At 44.9% G+C, this 19,083-nt stretch overlaps 1 protein-coding gene and 1 pseudogene across 2 annotated transcripts in view; both read right to left on the reverse strand.

Moving 5' to 3' along the window:
- Nucleotides 1-19,083, reverse strand: part of LOC141073688 (contactin-associated protein-like 5) — a 960,637-nt gene that overhangs the window by 729,763 nt on the left and 211,791 nt on the right. The gene's annotated exons all lie outside the window — the stretch shown is intronic.
- LOC141073690 (DDB1- and CUL4-associated factor 4 pseudogene) lies at nt 13,579-17,465 on the reverse strand (annotated as a pseudogene).

Consider the following 19,083-nt stretch of genomic DNA (forward strand, 5'->3'; position numbering starts at 1 on the left):
GGATCCGGCAAATGTTTAGTAAAACCGGATGTGACGGATCCGTTTTTCTGCCGGATCCGTCTTTTTCTTGACAGACAAAACCGGATCCGTCTCATCCGGTTCATCCGTTTTTCTATCCGTTTTTCGACGGATTACGCCGGATCCGGTTTTTAAAATTGACCCTTGTGGCCTTCCGAACGGGATTGGCTACTGGAAAACTATATATAGCATGTTCCTACAGCCCTTCTTTGACAGGTTGTAGAGGAGAAAGTGCAGGTTGGAGAGAAGAGCAAGTTACTGGCGAAGATGGATGTTGTCATTGGAAATATTTTGAAGAATTTGGCGGATTTTATAGCGGAGGCGAATCATTTGAGGGTGATTGTTCTGGAGAAGGAGAGAGCGAGACAGCAGCGCATCAGGCATCGTAGACGACGTTTGTGGATCCACCCCATCACAGCCAAGAGAATGACGCATGGGGTCTATTCTACACTCTGCATGGACCTTCGACGAAACCCGGATAAATTTTTTGGATATGTTAGGATGAAAATGGAGAATTTTGATTACTTGGTGGAGCGCATTGCACACCTCATAAGAAAAGCGGACACCTATTGCCGCTTCTCTGTTTCACCCGCAGAGCGTCTGATGGTGACTTTAAGGTAAGCCACATTTATTGGATGTGATCGCATCAGAGCACACTTTCACTGCAATCTTGTTGGTGGTAGTTTGTATCTCCAAATGTTATAGCTCAGTTTTGGTATGTAATGCTGTGATTTAAAACTAATTTATTGTTTTTTAATTCCCCACAGATTTCTTGCAACTGGAGAATCCCTTTCGTCACTGCATTTCCAGTACAGACTCGGGATTTCCACCATATCTGGAATAGTGAAGTACACATGCCGTGCACTGTGAGACTCCTTAGCTGAAGAGTTTTTACCAGAGCCCACAACAGAGAGGTGGATTGAAATTGCTGACAAGTTTCAACAGATATGTCAGTTTCCCAACTGCTTGGGCGCTGTGGACGGGAAACATATCCGCATTGTAAAGCCAGCTGGATCGGGATCGGAATATTTCAATTACAAGAAATATTTTTCAATTGTCCTCATGGCCATCGCTGACGCGGAATACAAATTTATTGCGGTTGATATTGGGGCCTATGGCCGCTCCAAAGACTCTCAAGTTTTCAAACTGTCTGCCATGGGGCGTAAACTGTATGGAAACACCTTCCAGTTCCCACCACCTAGACCGCTGCCGCAAACATCTGGTCCACCTATGCCATTTGTCTGTGTAGGGGATGAAGCCTTCCAGCTGTCAGAACACCTTTTGAAACCGTACTCTAGCAGAGGATTGACAAGACCAAAACGCATTTTTAATTACCGCCTCACAAGAGCAAGAAGAATGGTTGAATGTACCTTTGGTATTCTGACAGCCAAATGGCGGGTCCTATTGACTGCGATCAACCTCAAGACAGAAACTGTGGACGAGGTGATCAAAGCGTGCGTGGTACTCCACAATTTTGTTATCTGCAAGGAACCCATTTCCATTGAGGACACCTCTGAAGAAACCACCTTGCAAGATTACCATGACATTACCACTAGAAGTTCTGTGACGGTTTCAGTAATGAGGGACAATTTTACACTATACTTTATGTCACCTCAAGGCAGAGTACACTGGCAGGATGACAGAGTGTGAAAGATTTGTGCCCTAACCAAACTTGTGTACCTTCTGTACCAACAGTATATACCTTTGCCAACCAAAGTTGGCTATCTTGTCATGGTCTCTATTTTTAGCTTTAGGCAACAGGTGTGTACCTGGTTGTGTTTTATGCAAAGTATTTCACCTTTTAACAAAAGTTGTGTACATTGTTAGGAAATCACCAACAATAAACACAACTTTTTAGGTGAAATACTTTGCTTCAAACACAACCAGGAACACAACTGTGGCAAAAAGCTAAAATTTACCCACAGTTATATACCTAGTTTTGAATACCATTTCACCTTTTAAATACCCTGTATTTAACCTTTTTCGCCGCAGAAAGAAATGACAGACAACCAGTGTAAAATAATTTAACTTTTATTGAAAAATGTTTTTTTTAGTAAACTTTTTAAAAATTTTAATAAACTTGTTTAATAAAGCATTGAAACCATAAAACTGGTCATTTTTATTTAAATACACACATTATAAATCTGTGTAGTGTGTGGTGGAAATACTGCTGGAGGGGCTGCGGGACACTTCGACACTGGGAGTGTGGAGAGAGGACTGGGATCGTGGTGGGGAAGGAACAGTTAGAGGTGAAGGTGTGGAAAAAACTACAGAATGGGTGGACATGTGGGAAGCAGAAGAGGTGTGGGTGGTGGAGTGGAGGGTTGGGCAGGGACTGTAGGAGCAGATGATGTTGATGGCAAGTTGTATGGGGAAGGAGTTTGGTACGGGGCAGGTTGCTGGAAGTGGGGAGATGTCTGGTACGGGGCAGGTTGCTGGAAGTGGGGAGATGTCTGGTACGGGGCAGGTTGCTGGAAGTGGGGAGATGTCTGGTACGGGGCAGGTTGCTGGAAGTGGGGAGATGTCTGGTACTGGGGAGGTTGCTGGTACTGGGGAGTTTGCAGGTACTGGGGAGGTTGCTGGGGAGGTTGCTGGTGCTGGGGAGGTTGCTGGTGCTGGGGAGGTTGCTGGTGCTGGGGAGGTGGATGGTATGTAATAGGATGGGGAGGATGGAAAGTGGCTGGACGGGGTGTAGATGTAATAGGAGGGGGAGGATGGAAAGTGGCTGGAGGGGGTGCAGGTGGAGGAACTACTGTGGTGGGAGGAGGAGGTTGGGAGGTAACTTGCTGGAGAGCAGCCTGGCATGAATGCATTACATGCATCTGCTGGGCAGGAGAGAGCGTTTCCATGCGCTCCACAACAGACCAGAAAAAGGTGTGGTTTGGCGAAGATCTTGCTTCTGAATGCATGGTTTGCAGAAGTGTCTTCACCTCCAGAATGCTGGAGTTGATCTGCTGATAGCCTGAGGAGATTTGCTCTGACAAGACTTTTAGACAGTTCTGGAAAGATGCATTCAGATGCAAGAACTCTGGCGCATAAGTCTTTTCCTGACCCCTCTGCCGCTGCCGCCCAGTACCCGCAGGTGTACTAGAGGTGGCAGGGGCAGAAGGGTGGGGTAAAGGGAAAGCGATCTCCTCACCAGCAGCTTCATGTAATGTAGGCGGCCACGATGCTCCTGTGCTGGTGGATGGGACAGATGGGTCGAATGTGTGGGAAGGCTGGGAAGGTGCAGATGTACCGGGGCGATCGAAGTGTCCCTCGGTGCCGGTCTCCTCAGGGATCGCCTCAGAAGGGTCCAATCGTGCAGGCTCCCGAGTGCTGCTCACCGTGCTGTGGAATAAAGAGAAAAAAAAACAATTAAAATAGTGACATGGTATGGCCCTGGCTGAAAAAAAAAAGTTACATCTAAACATTTTTTTGTCACATGTGGTGTGTAATATTTACCTTCTGGTGAGCATTGTCTCCCGGAGGAACGACAGGGCTCGTGCGTACTTGTACTTGCTCCTGCGTCCTCCAGATCCACTCGGGGCCCGCATCTCTTTATTGAACTCCTTCTTGAAACGATCCCTCACAGACCGCCACCGCTTCACAATTCTCTCCCCTGAAACGAGAAAGGACAAAGTGGTTAGTATACAACATCAGTGTTTCCCAAACTCCAGTCCTCATGGTCCCCAGGGGTCATGTTTTCAGGATTTCCAAAGTAAATAGAAATCCTGGACACATGATCCGTGGGGACCACGAGGACTGGAGTTCGGGAAACACTGGTTTAAATCAAGCAACCGGTACTGTATATACTTACGCTCTTTAATCTGGGCCCGAGCTTCGAGGTCCTCCCAGCGGTCCACAAGGAGCGAACAGATTTCCTCCCAGAGTCGTCGGGTAACGATCAGGTCAGCGTGGCGTCGGTCAGCCATATTCCAGAGCGGCTCCCTTTCTCTGACGAGATCGATGAGGCGGTCGACATCAATCCCTCCATCCTCACCGTCAGAGTTGGGAGCACGCTGTGAAGGCTGTTAAAGAAAAAGACAAAAATAACATAATTAGCCTCCACAAAAGAAATGAAATAAAAAGTGCAAAAAAAACAAAGCAAAAATATTTATACTTACACGCTGGTGACCGCCGCGTTGCTGTCGCCGACGACCCTGGGAGGCACTGCGAGGACCTCTTGGCCGAGCACCAGATTGGGAAGACTAGAGAAGAAAACAAAAAATGTTATGTCTTTGGATGTAGGCATTTGTTTGCTGTGTGTGGTCTGCAGAACATTGTTTTCTATGTGTTGTGTGTAGTGTGATGTTGTGTTTCTGCGTTTGATGCAAAAAACTTACCAATTGTGAGCCCACTCCAAGTGTCTGTCCACCCCTTCCTTCTTCTTCTGGGAGCTCCTCTTCATCTTGTGATTCCTGTTTTGAAATAAAAGGCAATGAATACACATATATTACAGAGATGATGGATTTTGGAAATAAAAACTTACCGTCAAACGCTGACGATGCGAGGGAGGGCTCCCAGAAGATGTGCTGTCTTCCTCATGGCCAGACTCCATGGCTGTGGGTGGTGTTTCTGCTGCTGCCATTGCTGCTGCTGCTGCTGCATCTATTGGGCGGCTGTTGAATAAAGAGAAACAAAGGGCCAATGAATATCTTGATATTCCATAGCCCTAGTTTGGAGGAATGGGGGATTTGATAATTACCGTCTCTCATCTGCTGCTGGACTCCCCTCCCGTTGTTCAGCATGCTGCTCCATTTGGGGTGGTGCTGATGGTGCTGCTGCTGCAGATGTCTGCTGTCTTCTCCTGCTCCTGGTTCTTGGCTTGGGTGGCATGTTGGGTGTGGCTGAGGGTCCCATTGTCTTGCTTTTATATATGTCCTGTGGGCAGAGCTACTGAGCATGCTCAGACCAAAGAAACCGGATCCGGCCGTCGCCGGATCAGGCGCATTGCGGCGCTCATAGGCTTTCATTGTATGAAAAAGCCGGACACGCCGGATCCGGCGTGTCCGGCTTTTTCGCCGGAGACAAAAAACGTTACAGTAGCCATTTTTTCCAGACGCCGGATCGCGTCACATTGCCGGATCCGGCGAAAATCGGATGAAATGCATGGCCATCCGGCTCGATCCGGCTCTAATGCAAGTCAATGGGGGGGAAACCGGATCCGGCATTGCATTTCACCGGATCCGGTTTTAGTCAAAAGCGCCGGATCGCGCCTGACGCCGAAAACCTGATGTGTGAAAGAGGCCTTATTTAGACAGGAAAATAAAAATGAAATGGATATTCTGAGGAACGTTTGTTTCAGATTATTTTTGGCAAGTGTAGATGGAGCCTAAGTGACAAATCATCGGAAAAGAAAAAGGATACATTTCCAGAGTAAGTTATGACTGCCTCACAGTCCTCATCAGGCTGCTATCTAGCCCAGTTGTCATTATTTCTGCACCAGGGCTGCATAGATTTGTAGCAAAATGGCTATACCTGTGTGAGCGTGGGGAATATAGTGTGACACCCCAGAGTCTGGTTGTTACAGTGACATTGCCTCCCTCTAAGAGGTGAAGCCATGCTTGAAGGCAGAAAGGGACCCCCATGCCAGGCAGCATAGATTAAATCACAATTTCCTGCTGTAGGTCAGAAAAGGGAGATGCCTTATAAATTCTGGCCAGCAGAGGGGGTTGGTGAGTCAGCTAGAGGTGAGCTGAGGGGTTGTCATGGAAACGAAACAGCTGTGAGGAGAAATGATGATGACAGTTAAACGTGAGGTAAAGAGATCTTTCTGGAAGATCCTGTCAGATGAAGACAGGGAGCTGATCTGAGAGGAGCTCGATAGGCAGAGCTGATCTGTGAAGAGGGAAAGGACAAGAGCAGAGACTGAGAGACTCTAGGGAAGCTAAAATACTGCATATAGAAGACCCCTGAGTGAAGCGCTAATAAAGAGAAAAGGGACATCAGAGTCCTAGGCTGACAGGAACTGTACGCCCTGATAGCCGAATCTGAAAGTACAGAAAATTGTAAATTCCTGTGCACATTAATCACCTGAGGGCATGGCAGCGGATAAGGAGCCCGGGGCTGATGGTGAAAAGGACGGTTCCCGTGGAATAGGCTCACGCTGACAGCCGTACAGGTTGGTGAAACCATCTCGACTAGAGGGTCGCAGCATAGTTATATACAGCGGAGGCCCCCACACATAGCGCAGAAAGGAAGGTCCTAAATCCCCACCTGGCAAGGTGGATCCCCTGAATGCCTCCAGGCGAGCCGGACTCATTCCATCCCCTGTATGTGGTACTCCGGACAACAGCCAATTACCAGTAAAAGGTAAAGAAACTGCACCTCTCTGTGTCTTTCTCTCATTTCTCTGCACCCAAACGTTCACAGTCATTTTTACTATTTATTTAACATCTTTGCCCTGGGACTACAGCCCTACCTGTGGAGGGCTACAACATCGTAGCTGCGCTCAACATCCATCCCAGAGAAGCAACACCGCAGCGCTGGTCACCTCTGACTAGAATACCACAGGTGGCGTCACGTATTTCACCATCTAATAACTTTATTTTCATTTTTACCACATAAATACCACACAACTTTCCCCTATTTTATTACTGGACGCCTCTGGGCCATGGACCGGGTCGCCGCCGCCATGACTCCGTCCCCCATGGAAGTCGATGGACCCGGTACCGAGTTCCCCTAGGACCCGTGGGGCGCTCCAATAGTAATAAAGTATACTGTATTTCCCTGGACATACACATCTATGCTAGGTCATTTGTGGCTTTATCTGGTTTTATTCCCAATCACACATCAGGAAACGTTTCTGCAATGTAAAACCAATGGATCTAACAAGCAATCATACCCCTCAGTTAGGAGCGATTTCTGTGTGAACACGTGATGACGTAAAGGCAATTCATGGCCTCTCTCATGAGCTGTGGTCTATTTAGCACCAACTTAAAGACTAAATAAAATTTTATTGCAAAAGTATTTTACATATTCCTCCCTTAAAGTTTCCATAAAACAAACACTAAACCTTGGGCTTAATAGCCTCTTCTTTATAGCTACATCAGAGGTTCATCTAATGAGATGATTATGAAGAACAGGAGAAGCTGGAAATCATCTCACCCTGGGAAAAAAATATGGAACCATAAATAACAGTAGAGAATAGAAGACAACTGTAAGACACAGAACATCCCAGAGATACACGATGGGTAATCTTATGACAAATGCACTAAGGAAAATGAGCTTTTAATGTATCACAGGTCTGTTCATGAATCACTTTTATGTGCTGCTGGTCTCGGGAAGACATGGTTCTTGTTAATATGAACTCTGCAAAAAATGAGATGATGGCTTTCCAATCTAATAGAGAACAAATCCTATCACAGATATAGAAGGGGCTCTATAGTTTCTTGATTGCTGATATCACTGCTATTACCTAATATGAAATGAATAGTGCCAGGTGACAGGTAAGACACCCATGCCATTAAAAGAAAGGTCCAAAACCCTACATCTGAAAGACACCGACATATTCATACCTCTCTATAATTAGAGATGGGAAAGTCAACTCACAAGACTCCCGTCCATGGGACAGGTCAGTAGTGCATCACTACTAGATGGGAAACCTGCCAATCTTCTTACTTCCCGACACTCATGATATTGCATCAGCTTGGCTAATCAATAGACAAATTGGCAATGTTGGGAGTTAAGAAGATTTGCAGTCTTCCCATTCAGCAGCCACAGATTACTGACCTGGTGGTTGCACAGGAGATCCGCCAACAGATTCTCCCATCTTTACCTGTCAGACATTGAAAGATTAAGGCTATAGGCCCACGTGGCGTTTTAAAACGCACAATGAAAATCGGACTCCTTCCCAGAAATCGCGATTTTACCGCAATTCTGTTCTCGATTTTGCCGCGATTTTCTCAAGCACTTTCCAAGCGATTTGAAGCATCGCTTGGAAAGTGATTGACAGGTTGGTCACACTCGTCAAACATAGTGTTTGACAAATGTGACCAGCTTTTTACTATTGAGGCTGCCTATGCGGCATCAATAGTAAAAGATAAAATGATAAAAAAATAAATAATCGGGGTATATTTACCTTCCGACGTCCCGTGCTGCCATCCCGGGCCTCAGCGTTCCCAGCGATGCCTTGTGAGACCTGTGATGACGTTGGTCTCGCGTTACTATAGCGAGCTCGCAAGACCACTAGAGTAATGCCAGACTACGTCATCACAGGACCTTGCCGCTAGGCATTACTGGGAACGATGAGGCCCGGGAATGCAGCGCGGGACGTCGGAAGGTAAATATACCCCGATTTTTTATTTTTTATTCTTTTTTTTACAGAGGTATGGTACCCAGGGCCTGGAGGACAGTCTCCTCTCCTCCACACCGTGGGTACCAACCGCACATGAGACGCTTAATTTCCCGCATGGTGGGCATAGCCACATGAGGGAAGTAAGCGATTCTCGTGCATTCCTATGGGTGCGGAATCGTGGCAATTCTTTGCGATTCCGCACAAAAGAATGATCATGCTGCGATTTTTTCCGCGATGCGATTCCGCCACGGAAAAAAGCGCAGCATTAGCACAGCATGTGCGGAATGCCATAGGAATGCATGGGGTGCATCATGTACAAGATTTTTAAACGTTTTCGCAGCATTTTCGCGCCAAAAATCGAGGCAAAAATGCTTAAAAATCTCATCGTGGGCACACAGCCTCAAAGGTACAATAGATCTAGTAACAGAACAAGGTAGATTTCTTAAATTCTGGAATGTGATTCTTTTATTTTTATTTATCTTTACTCTTCCCAGCGCACAAAAGTTGAAAATGTGTGTACAAGACTTGATTGCACAAAATTGATGTGATTTTTTTGTATTTTTGCCTTAGCCTCAACACATTTTTATGCATTATACAAATGTAAGGGGGTGAAGCACAAGAAGAACCAGAAAGGGGTTACCTCCTCTGCTCCGTGTCCGGAACCAGATAGCGGGGCTGTAGGGTGGCCAGGGGGAAGACTTTTTGACTTGGACCGCCTGCACCATGTGACTGTCAGGAGCAGTGGGGAAGCTGAAGGGGCGGTGGACCGAAAGGAGTGCGGGCTGAGGGCACGAAAGCAGAGTGCGTGGGTGGCAGAGCAGCATGTGCCACAGAGAGCAGGCCGCAGAACCGCGCCCCGGTCAGAGTGCTAAGACAGAAGGATGTGACATAGATAGCGCTGTCTGTGAGTACGTGAACGCGGAATCCCCAATGACCAGAGGAGGATCAACCCCTGATAGTGCAGAGACGGTGACCCATGCACTCAGCCCCGGTGTCTGCGACGACAGGTCAGAGCCTTTGACTGTGTGTGAGAGACTTAACAGAGTATACAACAACGTTCCTGCGGAGAGACTGTTAGTTTGGAAGCAGAGACTCAGAGCAGGGGAGGCCCGGTTACACAGCATTCCCCCTGCCTTCCGCTTTAACCCCAGAGATCCTGGTTACCTTTAAAGAGAGACTACAGAGCCTAGAGATACTACAAGTGCTGCTGTTGACGGTGCCTACATTGGAGAAGACGACCCTTCAATCAAGGTTTCATCAGACTGATAAGTTGCAGGAATACCTGTTAATCTTTGTTGTACTGCTTTACTGTTTGATATCTCTGCTTAGTTTTAGTACCTCATTAAAACGCTGTCACTTTGTCAGTTTCATTCCCCCTGCTTCTCCCTGTGAGGAGATACTGTTCCCTAGAGATGAGCGACTTTACCTTTTTTAGGGTCGAGTCGGGTTTCATGAAACCCGACTCTCTCAAAAGTTGAGTCGAACGAAATCGGCCGACTATAGGGAAAAGTCGGGAAAAGTCGTGAAACACGAAACCCAATGCAATTCAATGGGGAGAAAAGTCAGCAGTGAGTGGAGGACTGTAAACACCTGGCATGAATTTTAATCCTAGAGGCGGCGAAATCTCTCTCTCTTCTCTCTCTTCTCTCTCTCCCTCTCCCTCTCTCTCTCCCACTCCCACTCCAGCTACGCTCCTCTCCGCTTCTCTCATTGACTGAAAAAAGTCACGTGCAAGCATTCGGCGAAATCCAACTTTGACGCTTGGGTCGCCGACCGCATGACCAAATTCACACTGTGGTCGGGTTTCGTTTCATGAAACCCGACTTTGTCGAAAGTCGGCGACTTTTGAATCTGACCGACCCGTTTCGCTCAACTCTACTGTTCCCTGTAAATAAACCCTTTAACTTTTGGTCTGTCTCTGTTCCGTGGTGATATACTCAGCACCTGCATGTTATTACACAAGCTCTAATAAAAGGGGGAAGTTTAACACCATTTACAATAAAAACTGACCTAAATAATAGCACAAATCTATGCCAAGAAGGTGTAGAATTATTTTTTTTCCATTTATTAACAGGAAAAGGGGTGTAATGTAAGAGAATTATGTCTCAGATTAAGTTTGTTATATTGTACTCAAGCCTATACTCGACTAAAATCACAGCATGACAGTCCCTCCTTCTCATGTGCAGGCTATGTGGAACTATGACCCCTTTGAAGATCGTTGTGGTGCTACACCGTTGCTTATAGACACTGTGTATTTTTATATCATAGTTAACGAAAAAGAAACTTGTGAATCTACAATCATGGTATTAAAGTCATCATACTGACAGAACACATCCTCCTAGGACTTTCAGAAACTAATGAGAGGATAATTAGGATGTAAATTGTTGTTTATTCTCCATGTTTGGTTTACATCATTATTTAATGTTTATTCTCACATAAGAGATATTCTCCGGGGAGTCTAGTGTTCAAAACTTATATGAGGATGTATCAACTGTTTAATCAACTATGCAAATCACTAGAGAGCACTTCCAGCCTGCAGCCAACACTTCATTTACTCCATATCCCCTTTACATCACAACTGGGATCAAGAGGCACCATATCGAGTTAGCTTCATGTCCTGATTTGCAGTGTGACATTACCTTTGCTCGGCCCCCATTATCTCTGTTCAATTTTACCAAATTGCCTGTGAACCTTTTATCAAGCATGAGTGGTAAGCTGTATTCACACTGTAAGGGTCCCGTTACATTTAGCGATGCACCAGCGATCCCGACAACGATACGACCTGGTCAGGATCACTGGTGCGTCGCTAAATGGTCGATAGTGAGCTGCCAAACAGGCAAATCTCTCCAGTGATGCAGCAGCGATACAGCGATCCATCAGGGGTCGCTGTTATTTGTCACACCGCAGCGATTCTGACGACTTCCGCCTGTATCCATGAGTTCTGCGTCACCAACGACGTTGCTAGTCAGCGCTGAACACAGCGATGCATGCCGGCCAGCGGGACGCCAACGATGAAAAAATGGCCCAGGCCATTCGAGCACAATCAGCGATTTCCAGCGGGGGGGGGGGTCGCAGGTAAGTGTCACACAAAGTTATATCGCTGGCGAGATCGCTGTTGCGTCACAAAATCGGTGACTCTAGTGATCTCGCTATGTGAGAAATGCCCTTAAGGCTATCATGAATGGGCATTCTTAAGAGCCCTCACTTCACAATGATCTGTGTAATTAGTTTGACGATCTCCCAATGGACAAGCCAAACATTTCATCAGTTGAAATGACCTTTCATACAGCACAAAAAATCATTGTTCTTGAAAGCACATCATCCTGTGTAAACAGGACTTGCATTATCTAGAACAATGACAGCCTTTGCATACTGAGCAATCCATTACAGATCGTTCAGTGCTGATCGGTGACTGTGGTCTGAAGGTGCAAATAGGCTATTAAGTGACCACTATGTAACTTTACTGATTGGTGATTGTTTAGTGCTGTTGGTCAGTCCTAGCAAACAGACTTTTAGGTCACTATAACACTGGCTGATTCACCATAGTGACCACTGATCAACTGCATTAAAGCTAATCGGCAGTCGTCTAATAGCCAGTTTGGATAGACCCTTCCGATGGGCACACCATGATAGCTAATTGATTGTTCTGTTTGCATAGGATGTCATTTACACAGGATGATGTGCTGCCAAAAACAATGATATTTAAGCCAGCCTAAAATTCATTTCACATGACGAACACGTGTTTTGCTCTTTCCTTAGGTGACTGGCAGCCTGTTTACACTGCCCAATTATTGGGTAACAAGTACAACTACATCCCACTACATCTACACGAAGATTTCATCCATTATAAGTTTATGCTTCGAACATACAACACTGCCCTTCACCTCTCCAAACAAACCTATTTCAACACCCTCATCACCTGACTGTCCAATAACCCGAAACGTCTCTTTGACACTTTTCATTCTCTACTCAACCCAAGAGTACAGGCCCCAACCACGGAGCTCCGAGCTGACGATCTAGCCAATTACTTCAAAGAAAGAATTGACCATATTTGACAGGAAATTATCTCCCAATCACCTCATACCATGCACTTTCCTCCCTCCCCCACTGCATCTAGCTCACTCTCTGATTTTGACCCAGTCACAGAAGAAGAAGTAAGCAGGCTCCTTACATCTTCTCGCCCAACCACTTGCACCAGTGACCCATTTCCGTCACATCTCCTCCAGTCCCTTTCCCCTGATATCACCCCTCACCTAACTAAAATATTTAACCTCTCTCTCTTCTGGTATCTTTCCCTCCTCATTTAAGCATGCCATCATACATCCACTACTTAAAAAACTAACCCTCGACCAAAACTGTGCCGCTAACTATAGACCTGTCTCTAATCTTCCCTTCATCTCTAAACTCCTGGAACGCCTGGTCCACTCCCGTCTTATCCGCTATCTCTTTGATAACTCTCTTCTCGTCCTTCTCCAATCCGGTTTACGCTCTTTACACTCTACTGAAACTGCCCTCACTAAAGTCTCTAATGATCTACTAACAGCTAAATCAAATGGTCATTACTCCATGCTAATTCTCTTGGATCTCTCTGCAGCATTCGACACTGTGGATCATCAGCTCCTCCTCACTATGCCTCAAGGACACCGTTCTCTCCTGGTTCTCCTCCTATCTCTCTCACTGCTCCTTTACTGTATCTTTTGCCGGTTCCTCCTCCTCTCACCTTCCCCTTACTGTTGGCGTTCCTCAAGGATCGGTTCTAGGCCCCCTCCTCTTCTCCTTGTACACTGCCCCTATTGGTCAAACAATCAGTAGATTTGGCTTCCAGTACCATCTCTATGCTGATGACACCCAATTATACGCTTCTTCTCCTGACATCATGCCAGCCTTTCTAGAAAACACCAGCGATTGTCTAAACGCTGTGTCTAACATCATGTCCTCATCATATCTGAAACTGAACCTGTCAAAGACTGAACTCCTTGTGTTTCCTCCCTCTACTAATGTACCTATACCCGACATTGCCATTTCGGTGTGTGGTTCCACTATTACTCCCCAACAACATGCCCGCTGTCTTGGGGTCATACTTGACTCCGAGCTTTCCTTTGCCCCCCACATTCGATCACTGGCTCGCTCTTGTCATCTGCACCTCAAAAACATTTCTAGAATTCGACCTTTTCTTACTTTTGACTCTGCAAAAACTCTTACTGTCTCTCTTATTCATTCTCGTCTCGACTATTGTAACTCTCTTCTAATCGGTCTCCCTCTTACCAATCTCTCCCCTCTCCAATCTGTCTTGAATGCTGTAGCCAGGATCATATTCCTCACCAATCGTTACACCGATGCCTCTACCTTGTGCCAGTCATTACACTGGCTACCCATCCACTCCAGAATTCAGTATAAACTTATTACCCTCACCTACAAAGCCCTCCATGGCTCAGCACCAATCTACATCTCCTCCCTTGTTTCAGTATAGCACCCTACTCGCCCCCTCCGTTCTGCTGATGACCTGAGGTTAGCATCCTCAATAATCAGAACCTCCCACTCCCGTCTCCAAGACTTTACACGTGCTGCGCCAATTCTGTGGAATGCACTTCCCAGGTCAATGCGATTAGTCCCCAATCCCCACAATTTTAAGCGTGCCCTGAAAACGCATTTATTCAGACTGGCCTATCGCCTCAACACATTAACCTAATCTATCCCTGTGTGGCACAGCCAAAAGTTTTACCATAACCAGGTTCCCTGCATCATGTTCCCACATGTTTTATGCATCCATTAGCCCTCTGTGTCTGTACTGTTACACACTTAACATTATGGCTGGTTCATGCAATCAGGGCAACTGTTACCACCCACCTTTCGTGTCTACCTCTTTCCTCATAGACTGTAAGCTTGCGAGCAGGGTCCTCATTCCTCTTGGCATTTGTTATAATCTATGTGATTATTGTTATGCTGCAATGTCTATTGTCTGTACAAATCCCCTCTGAAATGTAAAGTGCTGCGGAATATGTCGGCGCTATAGAAATAAAATTTATTATTATTATTATATTCCTGGGAACAATAATTGGGCACTGTAAATGCAACTTACAGAAGCACTCCCACTAACTTTTTATACAATTCTCTGCTTCTGTATGATGTGACGGCTCTGCCGATGGTCCGGGTGACATTGTGCTATGCGTGACCAACATAGGCTTACATTGTAGAAGAGACTTCTGGCTTACGCAGCAAGGATAGAATGAGCCGGCTAGTCGGAAGTATGGTCATGTCATTCAGATGCTGAGAAGAACGGCAATGGACTACGGAGAGAGCAGCAATAGGTGAGTATGTCAATACACTCACACTACATTACATGCACATATACACACCTTTACTGAATAAAAAAGTTAGTGGGAGTGCTTCCTTAAAGTTGATGAAAGTGATAAAGTCAGTCACTTGTTATCTCTGGCACACCATCAGGTCATGGCTATGGTCATTGAATGCAGCATGGCTTCATTGTCTATTAGTTTGTCGTACAGTAGTCTAAAAACAAATCCCTGCTTCTAAAAAGGGAACTTGTCACTTGATTCATGTTGTACAAACCATACAGAATAAATCAGAGCCTCGCTGCACGATTGCAGCCATAAGATCAATAGAGAACACTTCTCCAGAGCGGCATCCATTATAAAGCAATGGAGTCTGGGAAGCAAATTGTTGAGCCAAAACAGCACTGTTTGTTCAGAAATTGCACTGAATGTCTGTATAGATGTTCAGGACCACAACTTGATTTTGCAGACCTGCTGCAAAGTTACATTCCAGCTGAGGGTTAGAGCACCATGCAGACGTCCAGGCACTCGAGAACTGAAAATTGTAGACCACTTCGGGACTGATGTCATCTTCAAACCTTCCAAAATGGCTTGCTGGGATAAGACTGACATGGCCTGGGGTGGATGGTTTTCCAAGACAGATTGAAACATGTGAATCTGGTACATTCATTGAGGCTCAACATGCAGTAATCACTTTATGATTGCTGAAAAATAGAGTCTCGCGATTCTCCAATGTTGGAATATCTTTCCAGAACCCATTAAGTTCCAGAAGGCCATATTTACAATATCCATTATCCAAGTCATTCACCGAAAATAACCTTTGGCCCGACGAGTCAATGACAATGAGTTCACAGGTGTGCGTGTCCTCAGCAAGAGGCTCAGGGTTAATGATGGAGACATCCTTCTTCTGCATGCAGTTCACCTTCAGCTCATGCATGCATCTGCAGTAGGTTGTAGAGGTCAGCAAACCAATCTGTTTATGAAGTAACAATGAGGTGTTACATGCAAGTCTGCTCGATTTCTTCCTATTCTTATCTTCTTCCAGGTGCTTGAGCCTCTTCACCTCCATTACCCTCTTCAGTATCCGCTCTGTTGTCAGGGGGTTGCAGTTATTGTGTCCTGGTAGTAAGCGAAAGCATCTGTTCTTTTCAGGATCATAGTAAAAACCTGGAAGGTCAGGCGCTGAAGAGGAGGTAGATGAAACTGATGAAGTCCCTGCTGAAGTGCTCACATTGGCAAATGCTGAGGATGATGATGACGCTGCTGGTGACCTTTCATTATTTTGCCACCGACAATCCCTGCTATGATGACAACAATTTTGAGATCTTCTCTGTCTTCTTCCTTGAAATTTAGGGTGATTTCTCCTCATTTTACCTGCTGGAAAGGCTGCCGTAAAGCATGCCGTGAGGACCCCGCAGTGTGACAGTCACAAGCAGGCACGTCAGACACATGCAGGAGCAGCCAGGTATGATTTTCTCTATACAACAGAGACAATATAGCTTGAAGAGTCGAGCGGGAACCATTTGCATAGACATGACTAGTCTGAAGCTAGCCCGAGTTGGCTTCTCCCTGTACTGCTCTGGTTGACTGACAGATCTGTCCTTATATGCACATGAGAGAGACCTTTGAGTCAACTGAAGAAGGGCAGGGAGAAGCCAACTGGGGACCATGCTGCACCAGTCACGTCTACTACTATGGTTCCCAGCCAGTTCTTCAAACTCTGTTTTTTCTTACCTGGTTCCAATCGCGCAGCTAGGACCTGATTAATGCTGTTTGTGGTTTGGGAAGCATGAATTGAATGATAGGTCCCTTTTAATCAGCTGATGCACAGTGGGTCACTTGTGCTTTACACCGCATCTTTACCTGTTCGGAAAAAGATTGCCAGGAATTCAGCACATGGAAAGATTAATTCTATTGCAGCAAAGTCATGAAACAATCAAGCCCACATAAAAATAAAAAACTGGAAACCACACATAAACTGCAGGAAATGACCAGGTGAATCTAGAGAGCCACATTGTTGACTGCATATCAGAACAATAACTGGAAAACAGCAATATGTTACTAAACAAATCTACCCTCCCTTCTGTTATTACTATAAGAAACAGGGATCTGGAGTTGGTAACAGTAATTATTCTGGTATGTAAATCAGTAGATTTCTAGCTTTGGTTGACTTTTAAATTTACCTGTTATAGGATTTGCAGCAATTCTACAATCCAATTATTTACCGTCATAGGCCCTGTGTCCCTGCGGCTTATGGAAGTGTTAAAGCCATAATTCAGAGAAAGAGAAAAATCCATTGTCTCCACTTAACAAGAACCTCTGCATTATTATAGCCCAACTGCTCGATGCTGAGTCAAGAGGGGAAGAATGTAAAAATGTGTCTTCATTAGAATTCATGTTTTAAGTTAGGTAAGTTCACTACATCAGGCTCCGTTACCGTATAAAAGTATCCATTCATCTATCTATAAAAGTATCTACCTACCCTGTATGACTTTATTAAGCATCCATCTCTATTCCAAGGTCAGGCTCCACTGCTTCCTCTATGGCTACTGATCTTTGCTGTGCTCTATGGCGGGTCTCTCAAATTGCTCTACATACCTCAGAGACATCATAATCCAAGGCCTTTTCATATCCAGTTTCATACTTGTGTCTTTAGTTGCTGCTTGTTTGGAATCATGCTTCCACACTCCTGGGATTTCTACAACTTGCAACTACTTCTATATTTCAGATCTGCTGTATCACCCATCTTTTGCTGTAAGCGTCACAAACTGTTATTTAGCAACTATCTATATTACGCTGCCTGCAACCATCATCTCTTGGTCAGGGAATAGAGCTATTACGTGGAGAGTAGGGTGACCGCAAAAAATCGATGTCAGAATTTTGTCCGTCTGGACCCCACAAAACGATTCCCCTTTCCAGATATTGAGATAGCCAAAATTTGAGCTTGATCAAACGATGTTAACCCGTGCCGCTCGTCGCTCAAAGTTTGAAAAAATCCAAATTGAGGTATTTTAAGATTTAGGTATTTTGCATAGTCTGTTAGACTATAAAGAATGTGACAACAACATTGCAGAAATAGCCCTGACCAAATTTTCGAACCATTTGTGGTATTTGAATGCAGAGTTGGTGGGATTATCGTTTTTTGATCCCACCATTACAGACAATGAAAAGTTGTTAATGGCTAATAAATTGCTCAGTAGCACAGATGAACCATCAGAGCACGCTAGGGTTGTAAATCCAAAAGTTAGGAAAGAAAAATTAAAAGAGGTAGGAAGTAACCGACTTTAACGACCTTCTGACAAAAGATGAAGAACAAAAGCAATATGTCCTGCAAGTTGTAAGCAAATGCCGAGCATTATATTCTGACGTTTCAAAAACTACTTTAACAAAAGCTCTAGAATAGATTAGATAACTATGTAAAATTATCAACTCATGTAGGTTAGCGTGCTCTGATGGTTCATCTGTGCTACTGAGCAATTTATTAGCCATTAACAACTTTTCATTGTCTGTAATGGTGGGATCAAAAAACGATAATCCCACCAACTCTGCATTCAAATACCACAAATGGTTCGAAAATTTGGTCAGGGCTATTTCTGCAATGTTGTTGTCACATTCTTTATAGTCTAACAGACTATGCAAAATACCTAAATCTTAAAATACCTCAATTTGGATTTTTTCAAACTTTGAGCGACGAGCGGCACCGGTTAACGTCGTTTGATCGAGCTCAAATTTTGGCTCTCTCAATATCTGGAAAGGGGAATCGTTTTGTGGGGTCCAGACGAACAAGATTCTGACATTTTTTCCCCCCCATATGAGATCCGGTCACCCTAGAGGAGAGTCTATCACTCTGAAGGACTTGTCTTATCCTTCAATTGGTAGCAATTGACACTGTATATAGTTTATTTTTTTTCCTGTGGTGGCACCATAGTGAAATGAACCTTTTTACTCAGGGATTACAGGTGATCACTAGAGGTTCCAAGGACCCATTTTTACAAGTAGGGACTGTCTCCTAGAAAAAAACAACGTTAAAGTCAAATGAAACTCTAGGCCATTTTTAATTATCTAAATTTGTAAAGCTCCTCTTCTACAATCTATTCGTATAATATTTCTGCATGGAAACCTTAACCTGGATATGCAGCTTCTAGAGATGTCAGGTCAGTTTAACAAGTTATCCTCTCACTCTCATCTGCATGGCTTGGCTGAATAAAAAGATGGGGCAAGTTGTAATCTAGCAAACTCTGTCCTACTTTCCATCATCATTTTCTGTCACCAGAAGACAGTTGTGACACTCCATACACATTTGATTCTGCACCTAGTGAATTCAGTATTAGATGATATTTGCATCTACGGCATGCTGCAATCGATGCCAACAGTTTCCGGAAGTGGTCGTGTGAGTAATGAACATGACATGATCCTTGAAGGACTGACGGGGCTACTGGACTCATGTGGTACAGGAGCAAGGAATTGGATAGTAATTCAGTTAGTAAGCATGGG

Source organism: Dendrobates tinctorius, unplaced genomic scaffold (genome assembly GCF_039654945.1).
Source record: "Dendrobates tinctorius isolate UK_male_01 unplaced genomic scaffold, ASM3965494v1 ptg000312l, whole genome shotgun sequence".
Classification (NCBI taxonomy): Eukaryota; Metazoa; Chordata; class Amphibia; order Anura; family Dendrobatidae; genus Dendrobates; species Dendrobates tinctorius.